Here is a 27,570-nt window from a genome sequence, read left to right on the forward strand (position 1 = left end):
AGACGTGACCATCATGTAGATGCAAGACAGTGGGGACCTAAGAGGAGGTGGGAGGAGAACACGGGGAGGACAGACAAGAACTGAGGTCATCTCAGGAGCAATCTCTTACGGTTTCATTCCCTTGTGGACTGGCCCCCACAGCCAGAAACATGAACTCTGCCCTGACGTAGCACCTTCTTCCCCTCCCAATTCCTCATCACTGAAGTCAGTCTCCAAGACATACCAGCAAAATCTCTGCGTAACTCTAATCCCAAGAGGATGCCGTGATCTCTGCACTGCAGACTGACATTAGAGTGTCTGGGGGAGGGCAGAACCAACCCCACTTACAACATGGCGAAGGGGGATAAAGGTTTAGCATCACGGGTCTCTGAACACGTAAATGCAGGGGGACAAAAAACAGCGTCATAAACAGCCCCATAAACCAGTCTTACCTGGACCCTATCAGAATTACCCACGGCTGCAACAGCTTCCAACACAGACGTGACCAGACCACACAGTAGATTAAGAGGGTCTAAGGCATTATTTAGGAATAAAGAGCTTCTGGTGGAATCTGGCTTTTTTCTTTTTTTTTTTTTTCCTAAGGGTTCTGATGCAGTGTTTGAGACTTTCATGGCAGCAAACATCTTACAAAGGCACAATGGTCTAGCCTTGATCGTCTCTTAGGACCCACATTGGAGGAAATGCTCTGGGGTCGGAGTTGGGACTGTCTCTGCATCGGCTCCCACACGAACCCCAGGGGAAACTTGATCCTCTCCAACCCTCCGTACTGGCTACCATGTGATGTGCCGAAAGCTTCAGGTGGCAATGCTGGATGTACTCAGCCACACTCATCACTGCATCACTGAAATAAAAATACCAATTAAGCAGACTAACCCTATGGGTCTTTCTTATTTCCTCGGCAGAGGAAAATGAGCAGTTACAAGGTTCATCTGACTGATAGCGTGTGCTACGGTTCTCAGCGCTCAGCGTTGATTTCAAATGGATGTCAATTAACACCTGAGGGTCTGTTTTTAGCATCATCGGTGATTTTCCGACCCTGAAAGAACAAAGCCCCTACTTCCAACATGTTCTTTCATTAAAATTCCAAACTGTACACTTTTTTTTTAACCTTTCTTCTTTCACTGCCACATACATCTTCAATATAAAACATCATGTACTACCTGCCAGGCCTAATACGGGCACAGGTTGTGTGTTTGAAAATGTTTGTGTTCCAATTTTGGTAACTAATCCATAGAGAGGAATTTATATCGTGAGGTGCAAACATATTTTTACGTGACCTTATCTCATAATTTGCCTTAGCATCAATAATATTACATTCTGAAATTCTACACTTCTATACACCAGTATTGTCTCATTTCTCCTCAAATTTTTCCCCCTAGCTTTAATAGGAATTGCCCCCCTTTTCCTCTCATCTCTTCTCTATGTGAGAAGCACCAAGCTAATTACCCAACCACTGACCAATTGAACCAAAAGGAAAATTAATACAGAGTGTGGCTTATACCATATGATGTCACGCATATGTGGAATCTAAAAAATAAAAAAAAAGGAGAAAAATAAACTTAAATACAAAACAGAAACAGACTCATAGACATAGAAAACAAACTTGTGGTTGCCAGCGGGGAGGGGGGTGGGAAGGGACAGACTGGGAGTTTGAGACTTGGCAGATACTGACAGGTATATATAGAATAGATAAGTAAGTTTATACTGTAGAGCACAGGGAAATATATACAAGATCTTGTGGTAGCACACAGTGAAAAAGAATTTGAAAATGAATATATGTATATTCAGGTATGACGGAAAAATTGTGCTGTGCACCAGAAAGAGATACAACATTGTCAACTGACTATAACTCAATAAAATAAAATAAAAAAAAAGAGAAGTCAGGCTTATGAAAAGGCAAGAATTTGTAGGAAGACACTTCTTTGCCAGGTTCAGTGCATTTTTGTTTGCTTGGCAAATGGCAAGACATTTCTTCGCCTTAGTCTGTCACCAGCTTTGGAAACTGCCCATGGGATTTACAGCAATGCGCCTTGTCTGATCCCTCTGGCCCCACAGAAAGCTGGCTTCCTTGCAGCGTGACCCTGAACTCCTACTGTCAAGTTTATTACATTTCAGCAAACTTGCAAGGCTATTTCACAGGGCGAAAAACGCAACGTGTAGCCCAGAATCTCTCTCTGGGATATAATTGTTCTGTTCTTTGCATTTCTATTTTTTTCCCTGTCTTTCCCCTAGCACCCTGAATTCCTAAAGCTCATGGAGACAGACCTTCATTGGCCGTGCAGTCTTAAGTGTCCCCATCACACACTTCAAGTTACTCTCACAGTTCTTAATCACAGTCTGAAATTCTGTTCTCCAAGGATTTGTTTCCTGGTTTATCATCTGCCTCCCCCACTACAGAGAGAAAGACATTTGTGTAAACTGTTTACTAGTGTGGCCTCAGGATGAAGAACAAGGGTTCATCAGTATTCACAGAACAGAAAAGAAAGGAAGGAAGGAAGGAAGGAAGGAAGGAAGGAAGGAAGGAAGGAAAGGAAAGGAAAAGAAAGGAAAGGAAATGAAGGAAGGAAGAAGAAAGAAAGGAAGGAAGGAAGAAAAGAAAGAAAAAGGGAAAAGAAGAGAAAAAAGAAAAAAGGAAGGGAAAAAAGGAAGAAAGAAAAAGAAAAGAAGAGAAAAGAAAAGAAGAGAAAAGAGAAAAAGAAGGAGGGGAAGGGAAGACAGAGGTTCAGGCAGTGGAGTGGCCTCTGAAAGGTTCACCTCACCTGCGGCCATGCATCCACGTTGTCTCTGCTCTAAGGCCCTCTCCTCCTGCTCCTTCCCCACTAACTTCTGATCTCTGGTGACTTGTAGCATCTCACTACTGAGTTCGCCCATCCTGGCCAAGCTGGTTGTGATGGGGGATGAAGGGACAGGATTGTTTCCATGACAACCACGCAGAGCAACTCTAATTATACACTCCTGACGATGTACCCAAACCCCGATGTCCACCGGGTTACCCAGTGACCCCAGCCACTGAGACAACAGTCACCATTTTCTAATTCACCACGGATCACAAGTACCATATTGAGAGTTTCTAGATCACGTGGAAACCATTCAGGACTGGTTTCCTGTCGCTCCCTGAGTCACGGTCCGGGGGCATCTGAACGAGGTAATTAAAGGAGGGGCATGCCCTTGTAAAGAGAACTGAGAGGTGCCCTCTGTCCTTCGTCACGGTTGTCGCGGTGATGTTAACACTCTGTGCGCAGTGGCCAGAGAGTCTAGCTGGAAAGGCTGCTAGCCCCGCGCCTCATCTGAAGACTGCGAGTCATCTCCTCGCCCTGATGCTCCGTGTCCACGTCTATAAAACCACGTTCATAAGTACTGTCACTTTCTGGCCCTACTAGGAAAATTCAGGTAAGGTTTACGCCCACTGTCTACTCGAACGCTGCCCAGAAGAGACGCACATCCTAACCTCCTTGCTTAATCTGCGCCCTCGTCAAGCACCGCCCACCCCCGTCCTGGTTACTGAGCGTAAGGACCCAGTTTACAACGCTGAGCCCATCTCTGCGCGTTCACTTCCCCCGCCGGAAGGTGCAGCCACGACAGCAGGGGGCCCCGGGGCCAGCGACGGCTGGGTCTTCAGTGTCGGGCACACAGTAGGAATTAAATAAACGCTTGTTTCGTATGAGAATAAATACCTTAAAGCAGACAGTTGTATTCAGCACACAGTAAACACTCCACGGATGTGAGTGGCGGTTGTGTGTTTAAAACACTAAGGGGGACCTTGGCATTGTCCTCTGTGTCATTTTTGTCACCCAAAGGGAAAGGCGCTTTTGTTTATTGTAAAATTCGTAACTTCAGAGACTTTCTCACAATCATACGAGGTCATATTACCAGTTTTCCAGAGAGCTGCACACTTTCACCCCGGATCACTCAGGTGAGGTTTCACACAAGGGCCGTCAAACTCAAACCAACACTTTCTTCAGGGTGAACATCCTCTGTTCCAGCCATTTTCTCTAAAAAGAGGTCCATGGGGACAGGAAGCAAATATATTCTGCCTTTTGGAGGAGTTGACTATTTATTTTGGAGGAGAGGTAACGTGAATGCATGAAAAATACAGTACGAATCCTATGAACGTGACAATACTTGACAGTTTTAGGTCCAAGCGAAAGTCAATTCCACGCGGTTCTGACAGAATCTGATATATACAAAGAAGATCTGATGTTCCAAGTGAGTGGTCCTGACACTCAGAATCCAAATCAGAGAGCCTTCCTCCTTTCTGGGTCGCAGACCTCTTTGAGGGGACGTTCCTTCCATTGGAAAATACATTCTAACAGAAGTGCCGTAAAGGTTAGGCGGGTATCTTAGATCACCTGGGTTCACGGCCGTCAGCTGAAAACAGCTGGTTTCAAGGATGCAAAATTATCTTCAGTATGAACGAAAGGGGATATACGCAAGGTCCACAGCATCAGACTTTCAGGACTAAGTAGAAATTTGAAATTTAAATGAAAGGATTAGGAGGTTACCAACGACCAGTTACAAAGATAAATAAATCACAGGGATGCCATGACTAGCACAGGCAACACAGTCATAACATAGCGGGAACTTGGGAAGGTGTGGAATTTATGAAAAACATCAAATCACCACGTTGTCCACCTGAAACTACTGTCATCTTGTAACTCAACTGTACTCCCATAAATAAAGAAAACGTAACAGTGGTGCTTCTCTCTTAGCTGATCTAAATGTCTTCTCCAGGGATTGGCGTGTTTTACTGACAGCCGCGGACGCCGTACGGACTTAAAGCAAACTCCCTATTATTTAGGAGGAATCTATTTAGCTTGGAAACTCTCCCCGGGCTAAAAGCAACAAGGGTGCCTTTCTTTGGAAAACAAATTGACCCACTGGAGACAAGATGATAGTATTTAAAGTAATAATCAAATCTCGATCAACAATTGCGCAGGCGCCCCCACTCTCACGGCAGAGACGGCGGCTGGAGGCCGTCAGGCAGGAGGATGCTGGCCAGCGATTTCAGACCGGAGCTTTGTCCCCGTTCCTTCCCTTCCCGGCCACCATCTCCTCATTTGCCTATAGGTCAGATCCACACCTTTATACGGTGGAGGCCACATGACCTGCAGGGCTGGCTGCAAACCACAGCCCGCAGTTAGAGGTGTGGCCACGTGCATCACTTTTGGGGTAGCTTTCCAGAACAAGTGCACACAGAGCTGCAGAAGTCAATCCTGGTTATTTTTACCTCCTCTTGTCCAGTACAAAAGTATCCTCTCCTCCAAACCCTCACGGCCCCTGGAAGGACACCCTCAGTGCCCCCAGTACACGTCAGTCCTTCTCCACAGGGAGGGAGGGGAGTAGCACCATGCAGAAGGGCGTGTGGGTTCTCTCACGCACCTGCGTGTAGTGGCCCAGATGGACATGCACGTGTGTGCTGAGTGTGTCTCCAGGTACCTCACTTAATGGGCATCCTCAGTCTACCAAAATCAACTCGTCAGAAAATAAGGGCCACCACCAAAGCAGAAAGTCGTCTGATATTACGGTGTGGGATAACGAAAAGTTACGAATGTAACGGTAACTCTATCCAAGACGCCCACAAGCACACGTTCGCTGCCTGCAAACTGTTTCCCCCTTTTTTTCCTGGGTTGTCTTAGTTTTCATGGCGTTTATTGAAATGCAACTTGGTGTGCATTGAGTCTAAAGAAAACGTTCAGCTTCTTAAAATAAAAAGCCATCTGATAAACTAAAATAAAAATACACTGTCATCAGTTAGATAAGGTAAATATATTCTGCGCTTAGATTGTTGGAATAAAGAGTTTTTAACCTTTATTGTATGCACAATTCTACTTACACAGCGTGGATATTGAGTTTTCACATAAGCCTTTTCTTTGCTAAGAGAAACAAAATACAAGGTGGGCAGGGCAGCAAACAAGACAGCTGGTCTACCTCACTGGGGGGCTGGCTCAAGTTGCTGCCAAACCCCAGGGGCACTTGATACTGTTGCCTGCGGTGAAGGTTCTGGAATTGTAATAGAGGAGACCAAATCTGACTCCATATTAGATCTGTTCCTTTGGCTTGAACCCTGTGCCCTGTTTTCTAGGCTTCGTCTCGCTAGCTCTGCACTCACGTAAAGGTAACAAGTTGCAGAATAGAGAATAACATTTGTTTCGTTGGAGGTTTTGCTGGAGCACCATGAGCTGGCCCAGGTGGACAGCTGCAGGAGCAAAGGATTCCTGCACCAAGAAGTTTGCAACAACCAACTACGCCCCCTCCCCTGGTTTGGTTTTGTTTGGTTTGGTTTGGTTTGTATAAAAGGAGCCTGCATTCTGACTGGAGCAGGATGGCTCTCAAGACATTAGTCTGCCACCCTCTTGGTCTGCCGGCTTTCCGAATTAAGTCGCTATTCCTTGCCCCAACACCTCGTCTCCCGATTTATTGGCCTGTCACGTGGGAGGAAGAACGAGTTTGGACTCAGCAACAGAATCACTCCAGGTCGGTAAAAGCCAAGGATCAGAGTGAGAAGGTGTGTCTGGGCAAGACCGTCTTCCCAGTTGGTTGATCTGCTGGACAATGTGGACCCGACAAGAGGAAAGAGTTTGCTTCCCTGGGGACAGAGGCTGGGAGACATTCCAGAGGCAAACCACTCGAGAAAAAGCATGGCCTCAAGGACACAAAAGGACACTGGGTCTGGAAGGCATGACATTACACCATCTCACTGCTGCCAGTGCTTCCCTTCCCTCCAAACGCCATCCCCTGGCCCATGCTCGAGAAACCAGAAACCAAAACTCTGGAACAGGAAACCCAAGAGGAGTCAAAATGCCAGATGAGGCAAGAGAAATGAAGGAGTGAATGGTCTCATTTTCCAACAGCAGGATTACGCCGCCAACGTCGAGCTACAAGAACTTTCTCACCGAAGATGGAGACAAAAAACCGAGAGACGTCCCCATGTTTCTTCAACTGTGCTATGATGCATGAAGCCTTGGGCGATTCATGTCATGTCAAATAAATATTTTTAATAATTCACTGAGTAATTTTCCAATATAAAATAATTACCCTCCACCCACCTTTTCGTGACCTGAACTCACCCAAGGAGATCCTATGTTTCTAATAGCCTGTAATTTGGGTAAAAGTCATCTCTCTCGTGCATTTGTCAATAGAGATTATTTGCAAAGAAGTATTTGAGAGATAGTAGGTCATGGGAACGCCATCTACAGCGTAGAGACTACAGTGAACAATGCTGTGTCGCATATTTGAAAGTTGCTAAGAGAGCAGATCTTACAAGTCTTCAAAACTCTGTAACTATGTGTGGGGAGGAATGTTAACCAGACTTATTACAGTGATCACTTTGCAATAGACACAAATATTCTATCATTATGTTGTACACCTGAAACTATTATAACGTGCGTGAATTATAACTTAATGTAAAAGAAGAATGAATATACGTCTATGCATGACTGGGACATGGTGCTGGACGCCAGAAATTGACACCTTGTAACTGACTGTACTTCAGTTAAAAAAAGAAAATGTCTGTTTAAAACCCCCAGTCAGTGGCATTTTTGTTACAGGAGCTTGAATGAACTAAGGCCACGAGTATGTAACATACATTCCTGGGAGAGAATTGCTGGAGAGAAAATTGAGTCTCTTTTGGAATTTGAGTCTTTAATACTGAGTCTTCCAAAAGCCTCCATCCATTCATCCACCCTCTAGCAAAGTGTGAGAAGGCTCCTTTGACCAAGCCCGCAGGTAAATGAATTTAGCTTTGCCACTAAGCTAGGCAAAAGTATAATAAAATCAAGTAAAATAAAATAACATTAATTTGCCTTTCAATAAACATGAGTGGGTTTTGGCATTTCTGTTGATGAGTTTTAGACATTTACATCCTCAACTATGTGCTTCCTAACAGTTCTGACAGTCATTTACAAGACTCCCCTCTATATTTTGGGGTGCTGCTTAATTTCTCAACTTCATTCTCTATTCAGCGTTCTCCTGGGCACAGAGTTTCCATCTCTGACTCACAGCACTTCCCTTCCTGCCTGCAATTCACGGTGGGGCAGGCATTTCACACCAAGTGAGATTTGGAAATCCACGAGACGGGGGAAATGTGCACTCCGGGACCCTATGGAAACTCGCCAAAAGTGCCAGCTCAAGCAGTTTCATTTTCTACGTGACATTTGTCACGCGGCACACACGGCCCACTTTAAATTGCACATCTGACCTTTTTCACAATAGCAGCAAATGCCGAGAGAAAATGCAACGGCCTTCACTTTGTCTCCTAAGCCTCTGGAGAAGCTGTTTCTCACGGTCCGTGGCTAGAAATCTATGGCGAGATGGTCAAAGTGCCTGAAAACCAGCCATCAATATCCAACAGTTTTCCATCCGGGGGGACGTCAGACACACGTGTGGCCCTGTGTGTGGGGGGGGAGCTGGTTTTCCTGTGCTTTGATTCAGGAATGGTGCTGCGGGATGCCACCAGGGTTGAACCGCGATTCAAAGGAAATCCACTCTTAATATGGCATTTATACAGGGTAAGCCAAGCAAATCCCTCTACTGCCCATTTTAAGGACAAAATAAGTTTACACTGTGAGGTCACCAAAGAAAGGTTGTGTAAACACTCCAAGGGACTAACGCTGGAAATGTAAAAACTAAACTTCCCCTTTCTCCATCCAAGCACCCTAACTACGATTTTCCATTTAGCTTTTTAACTAAAGTAACAATAGATGTTGGTGAGTTTTGAACATGTTTGATGATAATATAATATATACATATATATTATATATATATATTATATATATAAATAGTGCTGAGTTCACATAGATAATTATTTTAAATTAAGGAACACATCTCTTGACAAATGTAAGGCAGTAGAATTCACATCATGCAATAAAGAAAAAAATTTATATATATACATCCACAGTCATTTATATTTGGATATGCTTAATGAAAGAAAAATCATTTAACTTTAAAAGCTGTTCTGATTTAAGAATTAATGAACTAAAAACGAAGTGTTAAGAAGTGCTTCTGATGCTCACTTCGGCAGCACATATTGTAAAATCGGAGCGATACAGAGATTAGCGCGGCCCCTGAGAGCAAGGATGACATGCAAATTCGTGAAGTGTTCCATATTTTTAGGGATAAATTTGGGAGCTTGAGATTCGCAAATGCTAGCCACTGTATATAAAAATAGATATTAAAAAAACCAGATTTCTTCTGTATAGCATAGAGAACTATATTCAATATCTTGTAAAAACCTTTAGTAAAAAAAGAATAAGAAAATGAATATGTATGTATATGCATGACGGGGACATTGTGCTGTACACCAGAAATGGGCACATTGTAACTGACCATACTTCAATTAAAAAAAAAAAGTACCTCTCAATTGTTTGAACTATTTCTTCTTTAAGGATAATAGATTTCTGGTTCTATGTATTTGGCATGACAATAATTTAACTATTCTTCCAAAATCTTGAAAACATAAAATAGCAAGGATATGAGATCTCAACTGTGAATATTCATGGGATGTTAAGGAAAACACAACCATTTAAAATTTTAAGTTCTCTTGGAAAACGTATCTTGGCAATCTTCCCCTCCCCCCAAATGTGTATTCAGTATTTCTTTTGTCCATTTTGACTTTCCATTCATGAAGCTACAGCATCCATGGAGGCACTGAGATTGTGATTTACTATAAACTGACCGTGAAATGCAACCATCATGATAATTACAACAATTACTGCAACATGAAGAATCCCACGGATGGAAATGGTCAAAGATAATCATTATTCAGTGTCAAGAAATAAGTCATTTTTCTGATAACCGGGAGGACAGTGCCCTAAGGTCTCTTTGGATGCTTTATCATCACCAATCAAGTTAAAGGTTTCAATGATTTTCATTCCATGAGGAAACAAAGGAACAGATATCACCTTACAAAATTAAAGCATGGAGCACGTACCACCACAGGTTCTTCAAATAAACAGGAGCCTCTCTTGTGATAGCAACAAATCCCCTGTCAGTCCAGGAAACATTCATTTTAAATCTAAAAGGGTTTAAACCTCATTTACTTCCTCAGTTCCCAGAGGAAGTAGATCTCACCTGTCTATGACATTCAAGGGCACACATCATGCTGCCCAAGTGTGGACCCACCATTCCTCCCCCAGCCCAGGACCATGTACTATATGGTTTTGCTCACAGCCAGCGTAAGAACTGCCCCCCAGCCCCATTTGTCTGCATGTCTCTGTTTTTCCCACTGGACTCTCTTCCCACGGGCTCACCTACACGTGATTTCAGGCATCAGATCTGAGAACATAACATACGTAGCCTCCTGTCTGTCCCCACAACTCTTATTTGGCAGATTCACCACACAGTTTATAACACAGTATTTCTTATCAGGCTCTCTGCTTCAGGAGTGCCTTGGTCCGGTTTAGCACCAAACTCCCTGCTCCACCCCGTGTCTGGTACCTAGAAAGAGGTGCATAAATGTCTGTTGCCTTGGCTTTGTTTTATCACAGGAATGAGACAGGAGCTTTAAAGGACAATAAAAATACCAAACCATCTTCCGGTTATGATCAAAAAGCTTTGCTTATGTAGGTAGAAAGCCAATAAACGACTTCCTCCAAGAATAAAACTGAGGGAACTGCTCCTTCCCGAAATGCTCACTGCGTGACAATGTTTACGTCACACGGCATCGGGGTCCAGTCCCGTCGGAGACGGTGATGTAACCCATGGCAACGCCACGCACACATCTCAGGGAGTTAGTGATGGAGAGGAAAGGCTGTCTGGCTTTACCTTCTGATCAGCGCAGTGGATCACTCCCGTATCGATGGAAAATTTGCTGTAACTCCTTTATCTCTCTCTCTTTTTTTTTTTTTTGACATGTAGGTAATTGACAATGTTCTGGTAGTTTCTGGTGTACAGCATAGTGAGTGATTCAGTGATACCTATATGTATACTTTTTCATATTCTTTATCCTATTTCTGATTTCAGTTTCAAAGCTTGCAGTTAGTTGTTTTTTTTTCCACTGTATTCTCAAAAATACAGCAGCACTCAGGTAAAACTGAGACAACCTAAACCATGGCAGGTTCTGTACCACGTTTGGTAATTTTCTGTTAAACAATGTTACCTCCGTAAAATAGTGTAAGTGATTCTTTATCACTATTTATCATTCATATCACAATTTACTACATAGCATGCATAAATTACATAGTTAATTATCTGCTATACATGCTACAGTTATTGTTGACATTACCCTACTTAAAATATTTCTGTGGACTGATATTTTTCAATCCGAGGATGCCTGCCATGAAAGGAAACAGTATTCAACATTTTATCACCATGAAAGTTGGCCAAGGTCCCTCAATCATGACCACTTCTCTGATTTTCCTTTCAAATATGTATCTTGGGAAATGCATCCTATGAGCATTGATTATGTAAGATTTATATTACATATTTATTTTCTTTGCCACACATACATTAGTCACTGATGAAATCATCTTTAAATCACTATTCCTTGAGTAACATTTTGCACGAAGCATTACTCTCAGAGGCCACTTGCCCGACAGGCAATAGCTTCTGAAATCATACATCATGAAGTTGTAAGTATCTAGTAACAGACAATGCTCTTCAAATCTTTGTTTAGACGAGGATTTAGAAACGGAACTCCTCTTTATGGGAACCTCTACTTGAGCCTCTTGTAATGGTCCGGTGTTTTCTATCTTAAGTGTTTTCCATCTTATGAGCTTCCCACGCAAGGAGATGATCTACAGAAACTAAGTGGAGATTCAACATCACTTTCCATTCTCTTTCCCAGAGTCTAAGTGTAATAGCAAAGAACAATTCTGACTCCATATGAAATCTGTTTCTTTGCCTTTAACCCTGTGCCCTGTTTTCTGGGCTTAGTCTCGCTGGCTCTGCACCTTCTGTAGAAGGATGTTGCCTCGAGCCTGAAATAGACAGGAGAGCGGGTTCTCAAGGCTCTGACCTTTAAGGATATTAACACTGTTGCACTTATATAAAGATAACAAATTGTAGAATGGAAAATAACAATTGCTTTGTTGGAGGTTTACAGGGACACCCCTGATCTGACCACACGGACAGCTGCAAGAACAAAGGATTCCAAGAACAAAGAATTCCTAACCCAAGAAGTTTGCAACAACCAACCACACCCCCTCCCCTTTTCAGTATAAAAGGAGCCTGAATTCTGATTTGAGTAAGATGGTTCTCCAAGACATTAGTCTGCCATCCTCCCGGTCTGCTGGCTTTCTGAATAAAGTCGCTATTCCTTGCCCCAACACCTCAGAGTCTCCCGATTTATTGGCCTGTCGTGCAGCGAGCAGAACGAGTTTGGACTCGGTAACATAAATTCATCATTAACCCCTCTCTGATTTCCTTCCCAAGTATCTCTTAAATGGTTCCATCCACCTCTCTTCATCTTGGCCGTTCTGGTCAGGGCTACCAGCCTCTCTCTGGATAACAGTGACGTGCTGATTCAATGCCCACCCGCTCTTCTTGTGGCTCCCAACTCTGAGGAACCCATCAAAACCACAGCACTGACCCGGACACATCCCTGCATAAAATTCTCCAACAGGGACCTCGATGACTTGGCCACTTTATGTTGTCACCCTCACCTTACGTTCCTCTTTATTTTTCTGCATTGAAAACGTGCCAGCCCCAAACCCAGGGACAGGAGATCCTCACACTCATTCTTCAGCTCCTCGACTGTAGGGCGCTCCCACCTGCCTCAGCTCAAATGCCACTCAGTCCTCTTCTCACTGATGACACTGGAGTGCTGGTTCATGACCACGACACTCTACCTTTCCCCCATGGGGTTGACCATGGCATGTCGTTAAAAATTCCTTTGGCTATTTTTTTTTTTACAATTATTATTGGTTGTGCTTGTACTTCTACTGTAAGTTCCTTGAGGAACAAAGACAGAGCATCCTTCTCTTGACCATCTTCCATTCAGACACTGACATTTCACTTCACACAGAGTAACTGCATATAAATGTTTGTAAAATCCATGAATGGAATAAAAACTATCTGTACCCAATGAGAGGAAAACATGACATATGAAAATATGACATATGAAGTTAGCACCTCGGATAATCACAAGTAAACTCCTTACAAAAATTCATAATTTGGAAACCACTTAATTTCAACCACAAGACAACAGTTTTCCATAATGGTAAGAAAAATATGACCACAGCATTAAAGTTGTAATAAAGACCACAACAGAGAGAACTCTAATGAGAAAAGGTACATGCACCCCAGTGTTCACAGCAGCACTATATACAATAGCCAAGACTTGGAAGCAGCCTAAATGTCCATCGACAGATGACTGGATAAAGAAGCTGTGGTGTATTTATACAATGAAATACTACTCTGCCATAAAAAAGAAAAATAATGCCATTTGCAGCCACATGGATGGACCTGGAGATCACTGTTCTAAGTGAAGTAAGCCAGAAAGAGAAAAATACCATAAGATATCACCCATACATGGAATCTAAAAAAAGAAGGGGAAACAATCTTATGGTTACCGGGGAAAAGGGGTGGGAGAGGACAGATTTGGGAGTGTGAGATTTTCAAATGTTGGCCACTGAGTATAAAAAAGGATTTTTTAAGAAGTTTCTTTGGTAGAGCACAGGGAACTATGTTCAATATCTTGTAATAACCTTTAATGGAAAAAAATATGAAAACAAATATATGTAGGTATATGCTTGACTGGGACACAGGGCTGTACACCAGAGATGGATACATTGCAATTGACTGTACTTCAGCTTTCAAAAAAATGACTATGTATAAAATCCAATGTAACGTATTAGAAATGACAGTGAATGGCGTTTGGGTAATGTTCAATCAATGTAAGTAAAGATGAGCAAATGTGAATGCTTACTGAGCTAATCAAAGCTGAATGACTTCCGATTCCCTACATCCTGAGACTAATTCCCCTTCATCCTGTGTTGTCCACTAGGAGTTTAATGCTTAGCTATGTTGCCTGGGTGAAAAGGAGAGCTTGCTAGTATCTCTACAAGCTCTCATATTATCACTGAATTATTCCATAGAGCACAAGGAGACAGCAGGTGTTCAATGAATCACTGCGAAATTGAAAGATACGGGAATTGAGGGATATTTTTATTTAAACCGAAGTCGCCTACCAATGGTAACAGAAGTCACATGTCTACAAGTAGCATGTAATTAATTTCTGCTTTTGTCTGCCTCCCCATGTATTCACCCCAGGGGTATAAGAAAGAGAAAAGTGGGTGAAGTGTGGGAAACAGGGCTACCCACCCCCCATCCAAAAATAAAGGGTTGGTGGGGCGGTGGGGGTAGGTTGAACAGCATGGGAAACCATCCACACCAACATTTCAGTAAATAAAGGCAGTGAAGAAACAGTGATGTCGAAGAGCCTCCTTTAGAAAGAGTCCAACATGGCAAACTCAGACATGCTTGCCGGGAGACCACGGAGGAGACGGAGAAAATGCCTTGGCTTCAGACGTGAGCAAGCAGGAGGCTGACCTCACTTGGCCACTTAACCACCGAGTGCCCCAAGTTCCTTTTCTGTAAAAGGAAGATAATTAATGAGACCGTGGTGGTCCGTATCAGGCACCATGGGCTTGCAAGTTGGTGAACGAAGGTGACAAAAGATCTGAGAATAACCTGAACAGGACACAGTAATATTCCCCCAGCCCTACACTAAGATCAGCTCTCCTGGAGCCATGAAGCTGGGATGTGTTCTGCTAACCTAATTTTAGTCTTTGCTTTGTAAGTATTTCTCATAATCTTACGGATGAGCTAAACTTTTAGTGTTTGGTCTTCCCATATCCCACTATTGATGCATAAATCAATATGTGGATAGAGTATACCATTAATATATGATTATACATTCCATTCAATGTATTTAGATCAAAGCTAAATAAAACTATTTTCATCTTAAGGATTCCGGTAAGGTACCAGGAATAATGGAGTATAAGGTCATTATCACATACCTGAGATGGGAAATCAGGCAATAATTATAATGCCTTATCTTTATCTTTCGACTTATTTTTGCCCTCTTATTTTGATTTTCCCTTATCACAGCCTCATTTTTAGACACGTAAAAGTTGTTGATACAATTCAATGAAGGTGCATACTCATTCCCATAAAACACCAAGTTTATGCTGATATTCGAGGGGATATAAAAATAACAATATAATCTTTTTTCCATCAATGGTGGTGAAGATTTTAAGAGTCAATCCAAGAGCATCTTTAGGAACTTTGTAAACAAACACCAGCATCTTATAACCTTATAACCTTGAAGTGAGTGAAAGATTTAAAGCAGGGTTTTCGTAATAGATGGTGCATTTCTGAGCAGGGGCTCATAAACGGGGATGATTTTGACCCACAGAAGAGATGTGACAATATGTGGAGACGTTACTGGTTTTCAAAACTTGAGGTGGGGGTTCTACTGGGATCTAGTGGGTAGAAGGCAAGGATGGTGATAAAGATTTTCCAATCCACAAATCATACCCAGGCTTACATGTCAGTAGTGCCAAGGCTGAGAAATCTAGTCACAAAGGGAAGACAGAGAGGAGGGAAGGAAGGGAGGGAGGAAGGAAGGAAAGAGGGAGGAAAGAAAATCAGCTTGGTATTATGATAGTCTGATATATGTAAAAAGACAGATCATTTATTCCTAAAAGTAACTCTGGGAACTAGACATTTTTGTCTCCATTTTACTGCAAGGGCATTAGCAATACCTTAAGAGGTTAATGACTTGCCCCAGATATCACAGGTTCCAAGATTCTACCACGCGGAAGCCTTCTGTTTACATAAGGCGAGAATAAGGGGGCAGTGACTGGACGTTCTCAGCTTCACAAGGTCCCCGCTTACGTCCCCCGTCTTCCGTGCCACAAAACGGAACCCTCGTGAAAGGAATACACATTTTCATACATCAACATAGCAGGATCTGGTTCTTAAAAATGCCCGTTCCTTACAGAACATTAAAGGGGATTCTGTTCCTGGTCAGGAAGCTGCTCCCAGAAGTTGGGCGTGACTCCACATCAATACTGGATGAGTGTCACCCACACACACGCACAAATGAAGTTACCGTTTGAACGCTGGTTTTCTTCTCATCCTCCTGTTTAGGATTAGTATGCACCATTACAACATGCGGCTCTAGTCCTGCCAACTGTATAATGCTGTCAAATCCCTTTACATGAAACCTATTCTCTCATGGACCTGTGTTATAGAGTGAGACAGTCCAATTCTCTCTGGGAAAAAAAAAATGTAATTGGCTTGTAGGAAACAGTATACGGGGACTGGATTTCACAACCGGATAGGATAAACATCACTATTTCCTCCGTTCCTTCCCTACCTCTTTCCTACCTACCTTCCTTCCTTCCTTCCTTCCTTCCTTCCTTCCTTCCCTTTGTCCCTCTCTTTGTTTCTCCTTCTCTTTCTTTCTTGATATGGTGAAACTTTCTGAAAGGAAAAGCTTCCACTTACACCAGCAGCAGATAAAGCAGCACGCTGAGAGACCCCTCTCTATAGTACAGCTGCATCTGGATTAAGACGTATTGGTGGTGAGTTTCCAGGCTTACCCACCTAAGGGAAATAGCCCAGGTGGATGCTCCCCCACCAGCGTGAGCTAAAGGACACCTGAGTGTCCTCAGTAATGAGAAAACTGGAAAAGGGGATTGGCCGTGAGAGAGGAGGTCCATGGTTACAGTCATATCAGGGCATGAGAGCAGACACCTGAGGGTAACCAATCAGCAAGACAGGGGACACTCCAGCAAGGTGGAGACGTTGGACCCCCACGTGGGCTCAAATCTCACACTCCAGTCAGGAGGACGAGCAAACCTGTTTGGGGAAAGGATCCCCAACACCGAGTCCTGAAAGTTCCCACAGATTAAGATCAAGCAAACATGAGCTCACAATCAGAGATCACTGAGCACCAGAGCATGGAGATTTTTAAAGTACTGTATATAAAATGTAAACAGCCATGTAAGAAATGTTGAAAGAGATAAAGGATGGAAGATAAACAGAGAAGCGAGATACAGGAAATTGCTGGGAAAGACAAAAATAGCAAGCAGTAGACTAGTCAAAGAGAAGACCAGACACAGTAGAAAAGAGAGAGAATGGAAGATATAGCTTAGAAAGCTTTAGAAAACACAGCAGAGACACAGAAATGAACAATAGGACAGTGAAATTTGGGGACATATGTGTGAAGACGAGAATGTGTAAGATGTATCTATTAGAGTCCCATGAAGAGGAAATGAAATGGAGAAGAGACATATTTGAACATTCCCTCAATACTTAGGTAAGTATTTAGAGAGTTCTGGTAAATATATATACATATATAATAATATTTCATATATTATATATAAAATGCACAAGTGAACATGTTTATGTGTTTAATAACTTGCATAAATTGAGCTACATTTCCCAAACTAGACACTTTCTATTATTTATTTATACAGACAAATCCTAGCACTAAAAGGAATTATGTTACTGTATTTTATAATTCTTACATAATGAAAACACACTATTGAGAAAATAAAGCCAGTCATGAAAGAATAAAGTACTTTTTTTTTAAATCACCATCCACTTTTTCACCCTAGTCATAAATAACTATGAAACACACTCCAACGTCCTGATTTGAAAGTTACCGAAGTTTATCATTCTAGTTTCAATCAATCGATACTCTAATGATGTGCACCACATACAGGGATTTATTCAGTCCATATTCAGTGTCAGGATGACCCTCAGAGAAGATGGGTTTGTCTTCCCATTTTACAAACACCACCACTGAGACACCAAGAGGTGAAAACTGTTTTTCTAGAGCCACGTGACGTGTAAGTTTTATTTGTCTCAACATTCCATCCTAAAGTTTTGGGCATGAAGCAGAGCACCCAAGTCAAGTGAGTTGAAAGTCACTGCCGAATTTCGGACACCAAATTTGGGTGGACCATGCGTAAAGGTTTAGAGTGTCCATGAAAAAAACATGCACCACATAAAACCAAAAGAACAGGCGACGATTTCAAATTTTCATTAGAGCGTTATTTTCCAGGATACGTTTGCTCTACTAGAGCACACAAGATGGTGCCCTGGGTAGAGGTCTATGTTGATGAGATTTAGTTGTTACATTCTATTAAAAAGTAGCTAAGGCTTTAAGAATGTGTGTATGTGTGCGTGCGCGCGCACAGGTGTGTAATTAAGGTGATGTTGACAAGGGCATTAACAAGGGCCCTGGGAGCCCGCTTTTGGTATCTCGTGCTCAGCAGACACACGCTCCAGTGAGCATGCTGTATCCTGGAGGACACATGTCACTCTCTCGCGGACGGAGGGTTTTAAAGGAACATCAGGATAACAAGGCCACACAAACGTCACAGGTTCAATACGGCGATGCCTCAATGCCATGCATAAATCTGTGCTTGTTAAACTCTTAAACTGCACCTCGCCTTCCAAGCAACGGCCACCTTGAAGACGTAGCTTTGTCACAATGCTCATTGCCTAAAGACTAAAAAGAGTTTTGGGGTTTTTTTTTTTTTTTAATATGCAGTCACATTGGTTTCTGTAAAGAGGGGATTTAACCTTTTGAGATGATATCATATAATTGCAACAGCTACAAATAATTACCAATGAAATTCATGTTCATGCCGTGTTTTAGACAAATGTTCCCCATGTGGGCTGAGGAGTCATCACAGAATTGAATGGATGAGGGCATGGGGGCTCAGTGCGTCAGAGGACAAGTGACGCCCTCTGAGCTGACAGCTGGCCAAGTCTGGAGACACTCCTGGTTGCAACTCAGTCTTGTGTGTAGCGGTCACGGATGCTGTGAAACATCGTGCAGTGACAACAGTGCCCATGGCGACAAGCCCTGGGTCTGAGGAAGAAACAGGTGGAAAAACCCAAATGGCCCCTGGCCTGACTCCATGCATCCCCTGTATGTAGCATCCCCATCTGACCACGGAAGCCCCAGCGTTCAGTGGTTTGGAATTTCAGCTGAAACCTTTCCTCACCATCAAGCACACTGTTAATTATGCCAGTGGAGGGTACTCACCATGAAACAGAACTGTCTGTCTACACAAGGGAAGAACCGTTTCATGTCCTGCAGCCCAGGAAGAGGGTACGTTGCACACACAAATCCTGATGCCACGGGACGGGTCTAGCTGACTCCAAACGGGGAGCCCCTCCTGACTCAAGCTCGCCCTAGTGACCATTTGCACAGCGGAGGGGACAATCAGCCACTAATCGAACACATTCAAAGCCTGTCACGGGACACCCTCTTTTTTTGTGGATTGTCACGGTCAATTAACATTGGTCCTTCCCATTCTGAACCAGCCCCACTTCCTGCCTGTAACACACAGCCTCTCCCAGGGATCAGCGGCCAAGCTGCAGTTGGAAAAACGGAAACAATCATCTCATTATTTGAAATCACTGGCATCGAACACCCAGTGTGCAATGTGCCCTGATTAACTGTGAACCTTTAGCGTCTTCGGCTCAGAATTAACCTTTGCAATACGCATCTTTAAAAGAAATACTAATGATGGGAAGAAACATCCCAGAACAACGATGGAATTTACAATGCAATTGGTTTTCTGTTTTCAAAAGGAAGGCTCGTGTGTCCCTAGACCCCCCAAATGCCTCCTGTAGAAGAATGGACAGTGTTAAGTCATTACGTGAGGAATTTAAGGTCAAAGATGTTAATGTGCTGAGAGCCTCTGGCCACTTGATGTGAAAATCTCATAGACAGAAGCCAGCACATACGGACATGAGTGTGTCATCGGACCAAAAACAAAACATTTCAGAAACGTTTTGGCTAAAACCAACCATTTCTGCTCCAGCAAAAGCAAGTTTCCAAACCAAGTTATTTAAAAAAATTAATCTCTAAAATCACACGCTCGACTACTTATGTAAATACATCACAGTGAAAAAGAATGTGACAATGAATATGTATATATTCATGAATAACTGAAAAATTGTGCGCTACCCTGGAAATTGACGCAACATTGTAAACCGACTATAACTCAGTAAAATAAAATTAAAAAACAAAAAAAGAAAAAAACCCAAAAACCCCCACAATTTCTAGTGAAAACTAAGAAGTACGCAATTATGAATTCTCTTTCATATTAGCATTTTGTAGATTGGCAAACATCAATACCAACAAATTCTAAAAACCATGTGCTTTCTTATACTTATTAATAGTCCTGAATACCTTTAGTTTCTCTGTAAAAGGAAGCCAATGTTTATCAATTAAAGGTTTAGTATTTTATTATCTCATTTGCATTTGATTTACTTAAAAGAATTTTTATGATACCAAGCTATTTTTTGCAGACAAATTTGTAACAGATATAACAAAATCTTACTGATTTTGATTAAACCTAGGTATAACAGGAAGAAAAAAGGCTGAAATTAAAAACAAAAATCAAGTAAAATACATCTCAAGGACGCTTCATTGTCCCCAAGCAGCTGGATTCCTACAAGGGAGGGAAAGACTCTGAACACTGGGGTCTGAGCTGTAAGTGCATTAACTAGACCTCGAATGGCTCACTCATCTCTCACACACAGTTAGCTCATCTATTAATGATGGATTAATGGCATCCATCTCATAGGACGCGAGTCATACCACCGAAGCATCTATGGGGCATTTGGGACACTGCAAAGTCATATAAACACGTGAGCAAAGGTGATGTAAGTAAATAAATGTATAAAACGCTGATTGTAAGGCATTTGTGCTTTGAGCCTCTGAAGCTGCGTAACACAGGACCTTGGAAGATTATCTCAGTTGGTTGCAGAAGAAAAAATTGCTGGTTACAATATGGCGGACGCTGGATGTAGACCCATGAGTGACAACAAAGGACAGCGTGGATTTTAAGATACACTTTTTTCTTCCGTTGAGAAAGGACTGTGTTGTCTACAAAGAGCCTTCCTCGCTCCTGAAGGTGCTGATAACAAGCTAAAACTACAGCACAGTGTAAATAGAGGTGGTGAGCGGACCGTGTACACACGCTCTACAGAGACAGAGGGGCAAGTGATGCTTGAGGAACCAGCAGACTTTCCCCTAGTCCCACTGCCTCCCATGCCTCTGCCCCCCTTAGCACTGCTCCCTTTGAGATGCACCTTTTGAAAAGATTGGTCTAAATGGAGAAGGAAAGGCAAAAAGACTCAGGATACCAGGGGGATGAGGAAGAGCAAGGTGGAGAGGCCAAAAAAATCACGTCAATGGAAGCCAGAGAAAAGAGCGTTCTTAACACAGGTTGAATCTGGGAATGTAGTGGATAGAAATGGTTCAACGTGAAAAAGAAGAAAATCTGCCCCAATGGGGGAATACTGAATGTGGCCACTTTGCCATAAACACCAAAAGAAGATTTAAAAGACAAGGCTTCGTCGAGGATTATGAAATATTGAATAAATAAACACTAATTGGGTATGGATATTTCAGAAGAGACAGATTAAGTAATAATATTAGGACGCTGGTTCATCCAATTTTGTCGTGTCATTTTCAGATATTATAAAATTTAAGATGCATTACTAGTTTAATTTCATTATCATCAGCAAGATTATGTCTGAGAATTGCAGTCTTAGTGTATGGTTACACTTTTAGATAGGAATAAAGATGTACCAAAAATGAGCAAGATTTCTACACGGAAAATGACAAATATTGCCCCTCCTAAAATGAAGAAGATTCATATAGAGAGCTAAATCATGCTCATGGATTGGATAACTCGACAGTCTAAAGTCAGATTGTTTATACGTTTATCACCAATTTAATTAAAAATCCCCAAATCCCATTTCTTTGTTAAAAATAATACACGTTCTCTCAATCTGTATGGTCTTACAAAAACTTTACTGAACATATTTCTAATGCTTTAAACTTAAGTTTGCTATGATTGATCATGTTATTGTAAATTTCATTTTTCTAACGAGTTGAGTAGAGAAGTGAAACATTTTTGTCTCTGTTTAATCCTGGGACCTTGCTAAAATCACTTGGGTGTTTTAGCAGTTTGTGAAAGCCTGAGGAGTTTGCGCATAACAAAAGCATGTCATCTGCACATAAAGACAGTTCTTCTTTCCAAATACATATTCTTAATTCTTTTTTTTTTTAAACCTCCCTGCCCTGGTGAAGACCTCCAGTTAATTCATTGCTAAAGACACGTAGGGAGAGTGGACCTCCTTCTTCTGTTCCAGATTTTAAGACAAAACCAATGAAGAGTCTACAATTCTGTGTCTGTTGGCTGTTCTTTTGAAAATGCTCATGGTAGCATGATAAAATGTGAGGAATACAACGACTTAAATCTAGCAAAACAGTCTTAAATGATCCTGCCGTGGTTGTAAAAACATGGAATTCCGGACAGTCCCTCACCCTAACCCTAGCCAGCTAGCCTCTCTATGGGACCCCGGAGCAAACACAACCCCCAAAATGAGTTTAAAATGGTTTAACAAGCGGAGGGAGAAATAGTGAAAGACTGAAAAAAAAAAAAAAGAGAGAGAAACACAGTACACTCAGCTTTTATGGCAAACAGGTACCATGACCTGACGATACTCTAAAAGACGCCTTTAGCACATGTACTGTCCACCTGAATAATAATTAAAAAAAAAAAAAGATGTGTATCACCCTTCAGTTCAGAGGGCTCCCCACCGCCCCCCGCAGGATAGCTTAGCAATCACGAACAACTCAAATCAATTCAACCGCAGGCTTAAAACAAATGACCAAAGTCCTTAAATCAGAACTCTTCATGAGCGCTTCTGGAAGAATCAACACGCAGCATCTCAAATCTGTGAGTGACAAGCTCTGATTGTTTGCAGTCTGACTTTGGGAAGAGAAAAAAAAGAAAGAGAAAAAAAAAAGAAGGAAAGAAAGAAAGAAAGAGAGAGAAAAAAGAAAGAAAGAGAGAGGAGAGAGAAGAAAGAAACAGAGAGGAGAGAGAGAAAGAGAAAGAAAGAAAGAAAGAAAGGAAGGAAGGAAGGAGAAGGAAGGAAGGAAGGAAGGAAAGAGAGAAAGAGAGAAAGAGAGAAAGAGAGAACGAGAGAAAGAAAGAAAGAAAGAAAGAAAGAAAGAAAGAAAGAAAGAAAGAAAGAAAGAAAGAAAGAAAGAAAGAAAGAAAGAAAGAAAGGAAAGGGAAGGAAAGGAAAGGAAAGAAGGAAAGACAGACCTCAACAGAACAGTGACGACTCAGTAACTCTAACCTAAAATGTGGGAAGAAAAGAGACCAACAGGAAACTGGAAAAGCATGAGGAACTAGGAGAAGAGGACATGCATCTGAGAATCACAGATGGAGCCCAGCAAAGCTCTTCTGATGGAGAATACAAACTCCCTAAGGCAAGGACCACTTTGTATTCATCTCTCCATCCCCAAAGTCTATCATTGGGTTAGATGGGCGTGGACAACAACAACAATAAAAAAAAAAAAAAGGTGATTCAAGGATTGGATATTATCACAGAAAACAGGACAGGAGTCCACAGAATCACATTTGTGGGGCAGAATCAAAAGCGCATACTGCACGGCACACTTCACAGATCTTCCCCCATCTGCATTTCCATTTTTTCCTCTTGTCTAACCCCTTTGCACTTCAGCCAGACCTGTATCTTCAGATCTTGGACTATGCTAGCCCCCCCCCCCACCTCAACCCCAGGGCCTTTGCACATGCCAGTCCCGCTACCACCAGGATCTTCTTGCCCTAATAAGCCACCCTCACCCTTTGGTTTCCCTTTTGTTCTCATTGTCATCGGGGATCCTGCTGACAAGATCCCTGAAATGAGCCCCACCAGCAATGAAGACTTATTAGAGTTTGCAATTATCCTTAAGGGTACGTAGTTGGTCATTTTTCCTCCGCCGTTAGACAAGAGTTTCTCAACCTCGTTGGGCACTGCTGACATTCTGGGTCAGGTAACTGTTTCTCGTGGGGGTGTGCTGAAGGACGTTCACGAGCTTCTCCAGCTTCTACCCACGAGCAGGAAGCCCCAGTCACGAGAGTCCAAATTGTCCCAAGACATTGCCACATGTCCCCTGGGGGGCAAAATCGCCCCTGATTGAGAATCGCTGATCTAGGGTGCAAGCTCCACTAACTTACAAACGATGTCTGTTTTGCCCAAAGTTCTGTTTTCAGAGTGTCGTTCCGTGGGGAACACGCAGGAGGTGCTCAAGGCACTTTGGTGGGCACGTGAACCCACAGGCAGTAACTGTGGGTTAATTTCTGACCGGGTCACAGCTGGTGGGATATTCTGGGAGCGACAATTCAGATCAGCAGGTCTTACTCGTCCGTTTCTATCGAGGTCTGAGCACAAAAGTGGCTCTGAAGTGCATCCAGCAACGCCTCACTTGCGTCCTCTCACGACCTTTTTGTTGTCACCGTCATTCTGTCCTTCCTTCCTCTCTTTCTGAAGGCAAGACCCGTTTCTTCATTCTTTGGAGGGCTTCTCTCCGCAGGCATCCACCTTTCAAAACCTGATTGGGATAAGAAGCCTGCTGCCGGGGGTAGGGTGTAGCTCAGTGGTAGACTGCGTGCCCAGTATGCACGAGGTCCTGGGTTCAATTCCCAGTACTGACATAGAAAAAAAATTAAATAAAAATTTAATTAACTACCCCCATAAGAAGAAAGAAAGAAAGAAAGAAAGAAAGAAAGAAAGAAAGAAAGAAAGAAAGAAAGCAAGCAAGCAAGCAAGCTGGGCTGGGCTGGACTGTATACAACGGCAGGGTTGAACACACGCACATGGAGGAGGCACAGGACGCTGGGAAAACGTTCCGATGACCCTGTGATGCGGTTGATCTGAAGTCAAGACACTCGCCTTTGCTTACTTGTTGGGAATAAAATCCAGCATAGTCATCTTTTCTGGGCTTTTGCTTTCTCTACTGAATAAGGTGAGAGCACGTCCCCGCCTCGTTCAACCACCGTCGGACAAAATGAAAGGCTGCCTGTGATTGGCCAAGTGCAAAGCATGTCGTTTCGGTTTTCTGAAAGCAAAGCCAGCAGGGTTTTCACTTCCATCACGTCCTACCACCTGGGAGGGCTGAGTGCCAGAAACTGCAGCGTAATGTACGGATGCAGGTAAAGGTTCAGTGGGAGTGCAGTGGGGGAATTTATTCCTAACCAGGACCAGTTGGCAATGGAATCTCATCTTATCTATCTATCTACTCAATAAGGGAAGAAAAGCCAGAAAGAGAAATAGAACTTTCAAACTGTAAGGTTGATGTGCTTGTTAGACTGCACCCCCCCATGAAATCCGTCAGAAATGTAAGCTTATTTTAAAAGCCTGTATTCAAGAATTAGATAGATACACAGATGGATGGACGGACGGGTGGATGGCTGGCTGGCTGGCTGGATAGATACATGGAAGGAAGAGGGATAGATGGATGGATAGACAGATGGAAAGACAGACAGACGGGTAGATTAGATGGGTGGGTGGATGGATGGATGGACAGATAGATAAATAGATAGGTGGGTGGGTAGATGGGTGGATGGATGGATGGATGGATGGATGGATGGATGGATACATAGATAGATAGATGGATGGATGGATGGATAAATAGGTAGGTAGGTAGGTAGGTAGATGGATGGATAGATGGATGGATGGATAAATAGGTAGGTAGGTAGGTAGGTGGATGGATGGATGGATGGATGGGTAGATAGGTAGATAGATGGGTGGGTGGATGGATGGAAAGAATAGCTAAATGATAGACAGACAGATGATAAACAGATATAGACAGAAAGCTAAAATACTATTAATGACAATTAATGAGGCGAATGGAGAATTTAATTCCTGAGGGAGAATTTTAATTCTAATTATAATTAATAGCATCATTTATCCATTAATTTCAAACAATTAGATTGCACGTACATATCCTCACAGTGTCCTCCAAGCTATGTGGATTTTGACTGAAATGTACCAAAGAGAATTAGATATAACAGACATCTCCCTATATAGACATGTAGATGGATGGATAGATGACAGAGAGGTAGAAATAGACACACACATACGTGTGCATGTGTTTGCAGGTCAGATTATATATATGCAAATGTGTAGAAACTTTTGCATATATTTGCATACATATAAGTATATATATAAATATATATGCATACATATAATTTATAAATTTAATATATATTTATATATATATAAATATATATACATATATAGGATTGTATGTCTGTGTACAGTGTAACTCAGTTACTTAACCAAGACCTGCAACTCTTTGGCTCCTCTAAATGTAAAATACACTCGTCCACGTGTAGCCAGGCTACTTATTCCAGAGGGAGGGCCGGGATATTTAGCCAAATCTGTTCGTAGGTACTTTGACCATCAACAAATCAGTCCGTTAACAGCACACAAGGGTCTGACTGTGTTCACAAGGAAGCTGCCCGGGAAAGTCGAGGACCTCCTGTTTTCGGAAATGATGAGGGCTTGGAAAAGACAGCAGTGGGGAAGTGGATGCTGGCCTCCACCGCGGCCGCTCAGAGGGTAAGAGTGGAGTCCGGGCGAGGGGAGGGACTGAGGGCCTGGCTGCAGGGAGAGGCCATCCGGAGAGACCAGCGTTCCCACCGACCTCCCTGCTCTACGCGTTTCCCGGGACCCGCGCAGTGATTGGCAGGTGGACCCCGGGACTCACCTGCAGGGGGAGGGGAGGTACAAAAACAGAGTGTATGGGGACGGAGGCACGAAAAAGACCCTCGCACACGGACCCAGCTAAATGGAGCTCCTGGGTGGATGGACAACGGTCGGGATGGAAGCACCGCGGTTAGACGTCCGTGCTGTTTAAACCGCCGTGATACTTCCTATGTGGGAGCAGCAACTGCGTGCACAAAACCAAATTATTTTAGACTCTTTCATCAATGTGATTCTATAAAACCTGCAAGCGTCTCTCTCCTTTTTATGGGACCTTCACGTGTAGCCTCGGATGGGTGTGTATCGATGTGTACAACCTACAACATGGAATGAAATGTCTAAATGGGTGTCACTTAATGAAGTCAAACCAAAAACTGTGCCTCAAAACAAGTCTTGCCTTAAACCTGTAGATTAGCATCTTTCAAATAGAAACATTGTAAGTGAACGAAGGTAAGTGCATTCAATACCTTTCGGTATTAGAAAGTGTCGCCTCACCTGTTTTATTAAGCAAATTATGTATTTTCTTAATGAATGTTATAATGGGGAAATTATCACCTTGCTCTAACGGCCACTGGTTTCCAGAACCATGCCTTGGAAATCCACCTCGATAATTAAGCCGGGAGTTTAACTGACAAACAGGGCTCACGTCAAGACTCATCCTTCACCTCCTTTCAACACAAAGAAACGTCACTATTTTGATGGGAGCCAGTTTTGTTTTGTTTTTTTTTCCAGCTTTCATAATCTTCTATCAGTCTTTAGAGGTAAGGGAGGGAGGCAGTTAGATTGCCTGCCATCTCTTGGAAATCAGTAAACATGACTAAAATTAGTGTGGGCACTGGGTGCATCCCAGGCTACGTTGCACACCTTCTGTCCACGTGACCACTGACCACCGAGATCTTGCACAATCTGGTCCCGCAGGTCCACCATTAGTGATCTGAAACCCCTGAGAACGAACGTGCTTTGGGGGAAGGAAGGGAATTGAGAATTTCTCCGTTTTTTTACATACATAACACAACAGCC

The 27,570-nt window shown here is 42.7% G+C and overlaps 1 protein-coding gene and 1 non-coding gene across 3 annotated transcripts in view; one reads left to right on the top strand and one right to left on the bottom strand.

The window, feature by feature from the left end:
* The window catches only part of NLGN4X (neuroligin 4 X-linked), a 227,514-nt gene that overhangs the window by 158,691 nt on the left and 41,253 nt on the right, over positions 1–27,570 (bottom strand). The gene's annotated exons all lie outside the window — the stretch shown is intronic.
* On the top strand, positions 9,004–9,109 carry LOC116277230 (U6 spliceosomal RNA). The gene has a single exon (XR_004186709.2). It is a non-coding gene; the product is annotated as a U6 spliceosomal RNA (small nuclear RNA).

Source organism: Vicugna pacos, chromosome X (assembly GCF_048564905.1).
Source record: "Vicugna pacos chromosome X, VicPac4, whole genome shotgun sequence".
Lineage (NCBI taxonomy): Eukaryota > Metazoa > Chordata > Mammalia > Artiodactyla > Camelidae > Vicugna > Vicugna pacos.